General features: G+C 45.2%; 1 protein-coding gene across 2 annotated transcripts in view; it reads left to right on the top strand.

Annotated features, from left to right (window-relative positions):
* The first annotated feature begins 118 nt into the window (after nt 1–118).
* tafa4b (TAFA chemokine like family member 4b) overlaps nt 119–12,997 on the top strand; it is a 39,085-nt gene continuing 26,206 nt past the window's right edge. The window contains exon 1 of one of the 2 annotated variants that reach the window (XM_049024030.1): nt 119–257. The gene's annotated coding sequence lies outside the window, so the exon portion shown is untranslated. Of the gene's footprint in view, nt 258–5,138; nt 5,630–12,997 lie in introns of those variants that run through there. The other variant, XM_049024029.1, reaches the window with a different exon arrangement.

Below are 12,997 nucleotides of genomic sequence, written 5' to 3'. Positions count from 1 at the left end.
CTACTATAAAATGTAGATAACGACTGGTCATTAAGATTGCGTTTTCGGAATTTTGCTGACTTCCATTGTTCCCTTTTTTCTTCGTTTCTCTTTTATCCTGCACGTCACCCAAAGAAAGCACGTGAGACCTAAGGGCAGTTAGTTTGGGTCCTAGACAGTCATCGCCATAAATCTCCCTGACCTCAAAACGAAGAATTACAGACGTCGAATTCACTGGCACCATCTATCCAGCAGATGGCAGTGTAGCATCATAAATGGTAAGAGAGATGAGAGATACTGACAGACGAATGTCGCAAACCTATGCACTGTTAACCATGTGTAATTTACGCCCTACTTACCCCCCACCCATCATTTACATGCCTGTAAATTCACTTGTAGCACGAACATTTGCCCATTAAAAAGCCATTACACAAGATTTAGACAGCTAACGTATAGTATGAATCTGCAGACCATTCTGTATGGTCAATAGTGTATGATTAGCTGTTACCTGTCCGATAAAATGGCATCTCAAGGTAGATAGAATTATGTGAAATAACAAGTAGTGGCCAGAATATTAGGTAGACCTAGCTGATATAACCAACCTTTGCGTTCAGCAGCACCTCGTTGTTAGACAGGTTGTTAGATGGGCTGTGGACTATGTAAAGGCGTTCATTATGCACATCGCCCTTGTACTGGGGTGTATTTATCAACTTGTGCCGCCTGGTCATTATCTTCTGACATCTATCATTAACTAACAAGATCATTTCTGCCGTATAAATGCAATTCATTATAAGTTACTCACGATTTTCTCTGTAAATTCTGTGAAGATCACAGAAATGTGGCTCTCACTGAGATGCTGAAAGCACCACGTCTGACATCACACTGCGTTTAAAATGCCTTACATCAGACGCCTTATCCGCACAGGAACGGCACCTCTTCGTTCTGTTTCTGTGCTGCATGTGGTTCTTAAATTGCAGCCACATGCTTTCTGTGTGAGCAAGCTGCTGTACCTAATAAAGTGGCCACTAAGTGTATTTTCACTTGTGGATATAAATAAATATATGTCTAAAATATATCGGAAGCAATTTGCTGTCTTTCCGTGGTTTCCCGTAGGGTAAAATGCTTGCTAGTGTTTCTCCCACACATTCACTTGTTCCCAGTTACAGCGCAGACAGAGGCGAGAGTGTGACCGCTCCCCATGAGCCCCAGGCCGACTGTGGCCCCCAGCGCTCCAGGCAAACTGGTCGCTCACGTTCACCGCCTCGCTTTCCCTGTATGTCGGGCCGAAGGTCTGCGCCAAGTGTGAAAACGAGGAGGCGGACGGGAGCGGAAGGCGGGGATGCGGTGGCTGGGGAAGGGGGCGGCGGCTCGTCCGTATCACTTAGGGTGAGGATGGATATGGAGGAGTCTGGCTTTGGCTCCTCTCGCCGCAGATGGATGGGGACACATGGGCAGTTTGTTACCAGCGGGAATACCGACGCTGACCGTCCGCTGTTCCACAGAGATAAACTTCACTGGGCAGCTGCAGCAGCTCCGCCTCATCTGCGCACATGTCCGTCCCTACGAGCCCCTGTACTGGGCGAGTTACGGCCCTGAGAAACATCGGGCTCCCAGTCAGCTCAGCCGATGCTGGGAATTATTCACTAAGACTAACTGAAAGCCTCTTTTCTGCCGGAATCTTCCGCTCCATGCATTTTAATGAGCGTTTACTTGTGCCCTTGTTCTCCAGTTAAATGACGGCTCATCAGCAGCAAAAGCATCGTCGTCCGTCCGATCCGCCCTGTTTATGTTCACCTACAATGTTCGGTGAGCAAAATGAGGCACAAATATCAAACGAGTTATTTTTAATGCTCTTTTCAAAATAGACGTGTAGAACACAATAGTTTTTCCTCCTTCAGCATTTGCATCTTGACTCTGATTCTACGATGCAGTCATAATAGAGTTTTTAAACCTCTACCTGTTCAGATTAGGTGATATTATGGCCAAATGGATATTTTACCAATAGATGCCTTTCAAAGTTGCACAAAAGTAGTACGACACTTTCCCACTACTTGAAGGAAAAAAACGATTAAAAGATAGTAATATTCACCGTTAATTCAGGCCCTTATGCATATAATACATATAATGGTTATAACACCAATCGAGTATTTACTAAGGTTCAGCGTGTCAGTTGCACACCGTATAAAATTAACGGCCCCCACCGTCGTTTTTGCCGAGGCCGATTTGAGCTGCGATTTGTTCTCTGTATTAGTGTCCGTCTTGCTGCCTTTCATGTCCTTCTGTCGTTATGCCCAAGATCCGTTTTTTGTTCGTCATCTAACCTTAATCTAATTCGTAATATGAAGCAAACATTTCTCACCACTGCACTGAAAAAAATCAATCGCAGCTCATTTTCCAGCCACTTAACTAAAACCGCATACATGACCAGAGTCTTTCCAAAGGAAGAGATTGCAATACCAATCAACTAAAAAGAGGAATATTATACAGGCCGTGGACGCTTTTTCTTGGAAGAACCATAGCTGTGAAGTGTGAGGATCTGTGCAACATTTACGGTATTTTGACCTTAATCAAATTTAAGATTATATGCGGTGTGAATAGGGAGGCCTGTATCAGTAATGCATAAAATGTCAAATTTCATCGTTAAAGTGATTTGCAAAAGAGAACGACAGAATAAAATACGGATTTGAATTAGGGAGCTGCTTCATACGATAAAAAATTAAAGCGAAATTAAACCTTTTAGTGTCTAAGACCTATCAGGCAAAATAAATTTGCAGAAATGAGACAAACGAAGAGAAACTCGAAATCAATGCATTTAGCCCGTTTCGTACTGTCAGCCAAAATCAAAGCAAGGGCTAGTCGATTCAGATTTATAGGCAGAAGTAAAAATGCATGCTTTGAATATAACTATCGTTAGTGAGCATGGTCATTAGTACTGAAACTATTCAACTTTATCGAAGTAAAAACGACACGTGATATGCAAATTAGCCATGCAACTGGAAAACGATTAAGTGTGTTAAAAAATAAGGTTCATTAAACCGCTAAATTCGACATAAACGGCACCAGTGACACTAATTTACCGTTTTGTTTGTTTTTTTAACGTTTGTTTTGGTGCACACGGGAACTGGACTAATACAGAATTAAAAAGAGCAAGGTGACTTGCTTTGTCTGTTGTGTTCTGGATGTGTTGCCATCACAGAACGGTGTCCTCTAACCTTCCCCATTATGTTGAAAACGCCTCCTTCAACAATCCTTCAAGGCCGGTATTTAATGCCTCCGCTTTTTACAGATCTATCGCTTTGTAGCAGAGAACACATCAACGCAGCTCTGCTCTATAATAGATTTACTGAATTTCTAATTGGAATATACACCAGATAAGCGTCTTATTTGCAAATCTAGGCAACTAGTATTTCTTTTGAACTGGAAAAGGGCAGATTATAATATAGTATACCTCCACTATAAAAGGCGAACAGTTTTTTACCAGATATGAAAGATCTGAGCTAACTATATTTAATAGACAAATACGTCATGAGCTGTCGTAGGATTTTTGTTTTTGAGCAGGTGCTTTTGTATCACCGTTAAATTATGACGGTTCCTAGCAGCTCCAGAGCCTTTTGCTTTTAAATCACATTTTCTGAGTGCCGACTTTCTGAAGATATATTTCCAATTCCGGACGTGCCTTTCCCAGGGCCCTGTGGCTGGCGACATGCGGGTAATTCAGAGCTGTCTGGCCACTCCACGCCTTGTTTTCAAACTGACATACGAGGTGCTTTTATACGAATATTATTTTCACACATTATATCCATCCATTTTCCAAACCGCTTATCCTACTGGGTCGCGGGGGGTCCAGAATCACACATTATATATAATATATATATAGTAGATATTCTTGCTAAAATAGGCCATTAAAGTCCTGGGTGGCCCTTCATAAGGTTGCCTATGATTAATGTCTTATTAGGCAAAATGTGTACTGAAGAAGTGTTAAGGCCCCCAAACCGGCATACAGGTGAGTGCAATGGCAATGGCCATATTGTTTGCCAAAATTGAAATTCTGATTGCCTTCTTCAGACGTTTCATGTTCAGTGTCTTCTCCGATTATGTTAAACTAATCCTGGTGTACGTGCTTAGTTTGAGGCAGACAAGGCTGAGGGAGGTGTGCATTTATTTCTGGCTCTGAAGTTGTGGTTTTCCAGGCTAGGTCTAATTTTTGGACGTGAAGGATCTCTGCAAGCCCTGGTCCACATGAGCACGGCGCCGACCTTCCACTCATTTTAACCTCAAACCACCACGCGGGTTAAAAAACAGGACATGTCCCTTTAAGAACTCGGACGTCTTCCACAACATTAAGATAAGCAAGCTTAATTTCCTGAGTGGGAGACTAATGAAAGAGGTTTGGAAAAAGGAAGGAACAGATGGTTCGTTTAATAAGTTTTTTTCTGTGGTGGTGGAGGCTTTTCGGGGGCCTGACGGAACGCCCACCGCCGCTTCGAGGTCTGTTAAATGTCCTTATAGACCACAGATAAAGTTACGACTACAGTCACATATTTCAGTCATGAAGCACAATGTTGTTCACCAGAAACGGCAGAACGGGCTGCTTTTTGCGAGGATAGCTTTGTAAATCCTTGCTTTATAATCCTTGGTTTTTATTTGTGTTTTGAAGGTGATGTAAATGTTTGTGTAGATATTTGTATGACTCATCGGTTACATTTGGCAATTCAACATTAACATTAACACTGTCTCAAATGAAAAACTGGAAGCGCACAGTAAGATATAAACAATTAAATGTAGTAGATTAACCTTAAGTAACAGCTTATACCGAAGAGGTTGGAGTTCAGCCCATTGTGTGTCCTGCCATTACTGTAAATGCTGAAATTCTCTATTAAAACAAACCTCAGTCAGAAGCAGTTCATCCACAGAGCTGCAATAATGCAACTACTTGTTATTTGCTTTGAAACTGAAAAAGCTGTATGCGAACTGATGAAGCCGAGAAAAAAAAACACACACATTTTAGGGTGACGATATGAAGTTTAAAGGGCTGACACTGAAACAAACCGCTCACATTAACACTTGTAAAGCATGACATCATTGAACAGACTAGAAATATGGCAAATGGGCGGGGGCTCTGCACGTGTTTGGGATGGGGAGAGCAGCTTTGCGAGTCCCCTGTCAAATCGATCGCAGCTGGGGAGGAGTGAGGAATCCCTAAGTCTCACTTAGGTCTCCTCCAGCGATCAGCCCCCTTGCCAATGAGGGGGTGACATGCGATCGCCTCCCTGCCGCTAAAACAAGAAGTTGCTCGGATCTTCACTAAATCACGCCTGTTCGGATTATTCTCGTCCCCCGTGCGTTTTCCTCCCGTGTTGGTGCAGATGTCACCTTCTGCTGGTCTTGGTGAATGTCTCTGTGCGGCGAATTTACCTAAATGTGAGCGACGCCAACTTCTAAATTAAGACGGCAGAAGTGGCGCCGGTGGCGGCTCTGAGATCACCGGTCCGGAGGTGCTGCTCTAATCGTCCCTGCGCAATGAACAAATTATAACATTTCACTCAAGTCGGAAATTAGAATCACTAAAGTGAAGAACAGTAACATCTGATTCTGACGGATTTCTTAAAGCCAGTTGGGGTGAATTACACCATCGATCGTATCGATTCAGGTAAGATCGTATATATTTGTTCCCTTATCTATGCTTATATTGATGCGATGTCCTGCTGAAGACCCTCGTTTTGACTATGGTGGTGGTCTGTTTTTTGGTATTTTTGTAAGCAGGGACAAATTGTCAGTCACAGATTGGTTTGTTATGCATGACAATTGGTCTAGCGATTGCTTGTTAAATGTTCTCCTGATATTGTGTTTCCTTTTTGGGATGTACACTAATAGCAAATGTGGTAAGTGCAATTATCTTAAGTGTGGTTTATCTCTCTTCAACCGCTGTTCCGATCATTCAAGGTTTGATGTTTAAGAATCGTACCATGCTTGATGTCGGAGTTACTAATATTGATTTAATTTGTAACCAAAGTTAGACAACCTTACATGCTTAACGTGAGAAAGTCAGCGTTAGAGCGCGTGGCTGGGCTGGATGAGAGCTGTGCGCGCGCCGAGCCGCAGATCCGACTCTTTCACGCGGGGGGGGCATAGCTATCGGGTCTCACAAGCATCGCTTTCGTGGGAGGACTGTGGAAACGCTATATTAACACATTACAAATTAGATTCATTGGTCTCCACCGAAAAAGGAAAACGAATGCATTCCTGCACGCTCCAGGGCTCCAGCCCTGTTCGGCACGTTTCGGGATTTAAACCTCTGTTAGGATTTTGCCTTTTTTGCCAGTCGACACAGCTTCTATCCGGAAATTTGAATTTCCTCCGCGATGTAAGGATTTGAATAAGAGGACGCCGGTGTTTGAAAGGTTCCCGGAGACTTAATGCTCATTGACGGGTGCATTTCGGCTCAAACGGAGCAGTTAATCCTACAGAGATTACACTCCTACGGCCCCCTCCACCTCCACACCAATCGCTTCTGTTTTCTGAGAGGGCGGCCGCCGTGGATCCTTTAGAGCTTCACTTTGAATGACTCTCCCCGCACTGTCTCCGAGTGCGCCTGCGCTCGCCTCTCACGCACCCCCCCCCCAACTCCATTGAGCTGTCAGATATGCTTCCCCAGCCTACATTCCCGTATTATTTCTACCCCCCCCCCACTCCAGCCTATGCATGCTAATCCTTCCCTCTGACCCACACCTGAACTGCCCACAGGTGTCTGGCTTGGCCTGTCTGACCCTGTCTTTGTTTCGTTTTAATTGGTATGGCTCTTTTAAAGAGTGTGACGGGACGTTCAGTGATACGGGTGATAAATAAAGTGGCCATGCAGTGAGCAGGCTGGCAATCTGCTCCCCTCCACACCGGATGCATTTTTCACCCGTGTTTACCGATTCACTCTATCCACCACTGATTGATAGATTTAGATTAGATGGAGGGTGGAGGCAGGGGGTTGTCTCTCACAAGCAGCGATGACCCTATCTATATATCCTCAGGCTGACTCTTCCATCTCATTCTGCGTCTCTGCTCTCTGGAGTGCTGCCTCACCTCTGTAAAACAATGCCCTCACCCCCACCCCCCACTCCACACGGTCCATTCTGAGTCTAGGACTGTCTTGTCGCGTGGGAGTGCAGCTGCGGGGAACCAGCTGAAGGGGCTGAAAGTGTACAGCTGACAGTTTTTAATGACTAACTCTGCAGCGCCCCCTGCAGGACTGCGTCACACTGCATCAACTGTGTTCACTCGCGAGGGAAATGGCCGGAAGGCTATGCGGTAACACGTTCTGGTGGTAGCCAAATATGTGCTTAGCTCCAAATGTTTTATTTTCTGTATTCATTTTGTCAAAATGTATATAATTTAAGTTGTTCCAGCGTAATGTTTTAGCAAGATCAGTGACGATTAACAAACTTGGGAGTAGGCCCCACCTCTCTGGCAGAAGGACACCATTGCAGGCACAGCAATGGTGCCAGAACTTCAGTGAAACCCTGATGATGAGACCATGGAGAGCCGAATCTGTGGCTGGTCACAGGGACGGGAGCTGGATGGGTCTGGGGACAGGGGGTGTGATTTCTCTTATGTCCTTTACTCTCAATCCTTGCCTGAGCAGGTCACGCCGGCGGGGTGCAGGGCTGCCCTCAAATGTCACTCTTTTGCATTTCATTTTTTCCCCCCTGAGCTGCGAAAGGAACAAAGAAATATCTTTGCAGTGAGAGGTTAGATTTTGCCTTAATCCCACGCTGGCAGAGGGCCTCTTCTCACTGTGTGCAGCATGTCAGCCATGTCTCTCTCATCTAAGGGCAGCCCTTACTGTAGATAACCGTGCGTATGGCCTGCAAAATAATATCTCATTTTCTGCTGCATAAATAAAACTTTCACTTAATTAAGAGGTAAACTGCCCTGATCTCTTTTAATACATTTTAATGGGGGGAAAATGTGAGTATAAATTATGTGTCTTTTATAGATTTAGCTTGCCAAACCTTAGGGGGGTGTTAGGACTGATGGTATTTAGGGTTAACTGCGGTGTGTGTAGATGTCCCCCCCCCCAGAGGGAGCTGGGGCTGGGGGGGGATTGCCTGGTGGAGGCTCTGTTTTCCTGGGATTGGTATCTGAATCCTTAGGGTGGGCGGGGCCACTTGGGCAGTATTGGTGTTGGGAAAAGTGCACAGTCCGTAGGGTACAGTGTCACTCTCCCAGGATGGAGGAGCAGATGAGTTACCTATTGACAGTGCTGATGCACCTCACTGACTCTGTAGGATGAACCATCGATCAGCTGTGCTCTGCATGGCCGATAATGTAATTACTGGCATGCGGTTTTCCCCGCATTGCCTTGCACGGCCTCCGGGGGCCTGATCAAGATGTTATCTCTGTCTACCTGAGGGCCAGTCGGACCAGGAGCGGCCCGCGGTCGCTGTGCTGATAAGATCCCAATCGATCGGCGTGATCCATGAACAAACGGCGTTTAACAAGTCAGTCGATGCGATTGGCTGGTGGGCGGTAACCGAACTTAGTATGCAGGCGGGGTCACTTGATTTTGGTTAATCGCAATTTGGGTGCACAGCAAGACTTATTAGAGATGTCCTTGAATGTATTTGCTCTATTGTTTTGTTTTGTCACCGTAGGCTGGAAGGCAGGCCGCCTGCGAGGACGGTTCAGGGCCCTAAGTAATGGCTGCGCGGCGCTTTCGCAGCGTGGGACAGTCTCTTTCCAGCTCTCAGATCTCGTCCGTTTTGCCCGGAGATTTTGTTCCCCGTGGCACGTTGCGTCCAACAGGGTTGTGATGGGAGCTGCATTTCCATTTTAATGGTGATTCAAAAAGCTGGCCTGGCTCACCAAGACTGGCCGGTCCAAGAAAAACAGAAGCTCTTAATCAACACCCTCATCCGGATGTTATTTATATATTTTCTAATGGAGAAGCCGTGGTATTACGGGCTCAGGATACTGTTTCTACAAAGTGCTCGTCATTGATCTCCTTGTCTGACCGATAATGAATTTTAATTGACTTTTGGTTAGGGTGTTGGTCTATTGAAAAGTGTGCAGCGGGTGGTCTTGTCTGTGGTTACATATGGCTGTTCAGCGTTTTCACTTAATCTGTCCATTTGGCTCCACCATTTGTTTTTCATTTGGGGTTTTCCATTTGCGTCGCCCCCAGTGGGATATATTTTTAGATCTTGTATGAACCGTGGTGCATTTACTTTAAAATGATTTGAACGTCATGTTGTATAGTAATCCGTGACGTAAAGATAATTTAGGCTTAGTGAATTCTGACGGATATATTTACCACGTGCAAGATATTCAGTAATGTAGCATACTTATCATTTTTATTTATTTGTTAATTTATTTAAAACCACGGACAATGAGACGAGTCTTCTCACGGACACGTTTGTCCGTGTACGGACAGGTTGATGATCCCTGGTTATGACTAATTTGCAAATTTACTAAAGTTTATTCTTAATGTTTTGTGTTTGTTGTTTTCTTAAAAATATACCTTGGAGTATTATAAACAAACTATATGGCTTTTCTTCAAATTACGATGTTTGCGGCTCAGACGACAAATTGCAGCTACGAGGTTTGTCCACCAGGTGTCGTCGTCTACTGCCAATTTTCAACACAGCGCTCCCGCCATCTCTGGCATCATAACCCGGGCAGAATTACTGGTGTCGACGCTCCGCCGAAGCCCGAATTTCTGCGATGTTTTCATATTGCATATCATGAGATGGAGTATGAGATATTATAGCTGTTTCTCCGCCTTTACTGAAAAAAGCAACACGGTTTGCACCTCAACCAGACATTAAAGCCATTAAACTTTAAACTGGAGATATGAGATCGTTTCCCATTAACGATTTTATTAGCGACAACAAACTCGGGGTTAGATCGACGTATTAGTATTGATATCGTCACCTATGCATGTCTTTGATTACTTTTACCTATGAAATGGATCGTCGCGTCTTATTTTTCTTTAACCTTAAAGTTTGCGCCCGAAACTAGATTTGAGATTAAAAATATGAAATTTGGCAGAAGATATTTCGATGTAAATATTAACAAGGCCTAAGGACATATGAATAAAAATAGTTTACCTGGGATTTGTGCGAGTAAAATGGAATATCAGCTAATGATAAAAAAAAATCTGCAACATTTTGTAGTAAAAACCGTATACATCTTAATGTGATTTTAAGTCCAGTTTGCTGTATAAAAGTGAAATTTCTTGTTAGACATCCATCGCAGTGTGCATAAAATCCCCGAAGAAGTATGGGGTATAATTATCGTGAACAACATGCAAATGTTGCTGGGACTCAGTGCATTTAAGAGAAACAAAACCTGGAAAATCCAGGTTTATTTAATTAAAAATAAATTTTAGGACATTGATCTTGCCATTTATCTTGTCCAGACAGCCTTCATATGGTCCTATTTAATGTGTTCGTATTTCAAGTTAATAAGATCCCCTTCATCACACAAGTAACAGGTTAATTAGAAACGGTTTTATTTCCAGTACGAAATCCTCAGACTAATGTGGTATTCAGCCAGCTTTTAATTCTTATTTTCAATTCCGCTTACTGATCTAGGGCCGGTATCTTGCTTTATTTCATGTGTAAGTGAGCCTCCACGGGTTTCAAAATGCGTTGGTTTGAGGCAGCGGGCCAAAACTGGGGCGTTTATCGGCAGGGGGAGCCGGAGAAACGGGGGAAAAGCTCCGACATTCATCGGCAGATAGAAACAGCGGAGTCTCGGTCAGCATGAAATCGGAGGCGCTGACGATGGCGGGTCGCTGTTCCTCGGAAAGACAAGCCCAGAATGTTTCTCCAGAGAGCAGGATTAAAGGGCAGAGAACGTTGCCCTCAAAAGAAACATGCAACGTGCCCCTTCCAGTAAATATTAATACTTTTCAATTGGTTGTCCAGATTTACTCGGGTGTGTGAATATTAATGACAGATTTTAAAAGCCGAATTTAATGTTCGAGACAAGACCAGCTGCGCGTCCCGGACGTTTGGGATGACCCACTGCTGGGATGCAGAGACAGAGTAAGGCTGTATGGCACTCTGCGACATTGGCCCAACACACAGGGGAGTGTTGATTGAAGGTTTGAGAAGAAAGACCTAACCCTACCCCCACGAAAATTGGGTGTGGGGCATGGCTATCAAAATGGAAGAACAATGATTCAGGGTGGATTCAGGTAGTTTTCAAGGGCACACCAGTGCTCGTGGGCGCCCCCTGGAGGTGGGGTGGTACTGCTCGTCTTCATCAGAGGTCCCGTCGGTTCAGGCATCAGAAGGTGACAGCTGGTGCAAATGGTTAAGGAACTGGGCCCTGTAGTCGGGGGAGGGGGGATGTAACAGGTTTAGGTCCCAGGAGGACTGCTGTGAAGTGAGTGGCTGGATACCCTCCCTAAATGCCCTTGAACAAGGAACAAGCTGACTGGCCTTAGAGACAACAGCAGGCGCGTATAAAGTAAATGCATCACAAAGTGGGAATCCTGTGCAATACGCATTCCTGGCAGTAAATGTCGAAATAACAGGTGTCGATTTTGTATTTTTTGCCTTTACTGTGATGTTAAACAGTTTCTTTTTTGGGTTTGTTTACCTTTTCCACTTAAACGAGTCACTCATGCATTTGTTTTAACAAACTGGAGTAATTACAGTGTGGAAGGCGATTAGGCTGTGAGAGGCGGCCAGCCGGGCGGGCGGTGTGACATACGCTCCCCCACTCCAGACGCCGCGGCTGACGGCTTCGGGGCGACTCTGAAGCGGCCTCGCAGCTGTGCGTTGGAGCCCGTGTTTCCGCGGTTCACCGAGCAGGAAGCTGGTTACAGGGACGTGTTTACAGTAAACCCCATGTCTCCATCACTGCCATACAAAGCGTGGGGCGACCAAATAAAGAGCATTTTCTTTGTTGGGCTCTCTCTGCTTACACGTCAAACGGCCACAGACAGTTCTGTCTGGTCCGGTGACTGATCTGCCTGTCCCTCCGTCCATCCCTCTCTCTCTCTCTTCACCATCATTGCTCACTCCAGTCTGATTATTCACCCGTCCGTAATGCGCCTCCTCCCCTCGTCAGGGGAGAGCAGTGACCTCGCAGCATTTACATTTTCTATACAGATCGCTCCGTCAGTCTGGGGTGTCTAACTGCACAGCCGTACGATGCCTGGAGATCGGCGGTTGTGCGAAGTGACGCCAATCCTATTACTGCTGTCAAAGGGTGCAAATGAGCAGCGGAGGGTCGACGGGACAGTCCAAGGATATTCCGTGCTGATTCGTTGATCTTAGATTGATGAAACCTTTGCTTAATGGAGAAACACCCAAACATTTTTTTCTAGCTTGCTTAGGGAAGATTTTTTTAAATTGGGCCCATAAAATATGTTTAATATGGTTTCAATTCGAGATTAAAGGATTTTAAAAAAATCTGCTAAAGAATGTAAGCAGATCAAGTTGGACTATTTGAGATTAAATGGCTATTGCGTTCATTAACAGCATATGACAGTGATTTACAGATTAAGAGCCCTGGTACTTGGGTCATGCTTATAGCAGTAAAACAGGGAAAAGAGAATATGTTTGATAAATGTGAAACATTTTAAGTCACGGCATCAGGGTGGAGTTATGACACCGACTACTGCCTGTGGTAGCTTGGTAGTGGGTTTGAGGATGGGAGGGGGGTAAGGGAGTTCGATACCCCCGAAGTTCCACAAGCCCTGTACGAGTTAACACCGGGTTCTGTGAGTGTCTGTGTCGGCCTCCAGGACACTGGGCAGCCAGCGGCACACGCAGAGAACTCTGCAGTGATGTCACACACACCCCTACCTCACCGGGGTGGCATCCGATCCTCCGTTTGTCCGCTTGAGCAGCCCGATGTCGGGGGGGGGGGGGGGGGGGGGTCTCTGACGCAGAGTGTTGTCTGCAGAGTGCCAAGGCAGGGAAGCTGCTTACCTCAGGTGCCTGTGCATGTAGGACTGTGAATAGCATCTCCATGTAACAGCATGCATCTGACTTCACTAGGAAGCACT

This window comes from Brienomyrus brachyistius, chromosome 8, assembly GCF_023856365.1.
Source record: "Brienomyrus brachyistius isolate T26 chromosome 8, BBRACH_0.4, whole genome shotgun sequence".
Lineage (NCBI taxonomy): Eukaryota > Metazoa > Chordata > Actinopteri > Osteoglossiformes > Mormyridae > Brienomyrus > Brienomyrus brachyistius.
The sequence above is the reverse complement of the archived record's forward strand: the minus strand, read 5'-3'. Positions and strand labels throughout refer to the sequence as shown.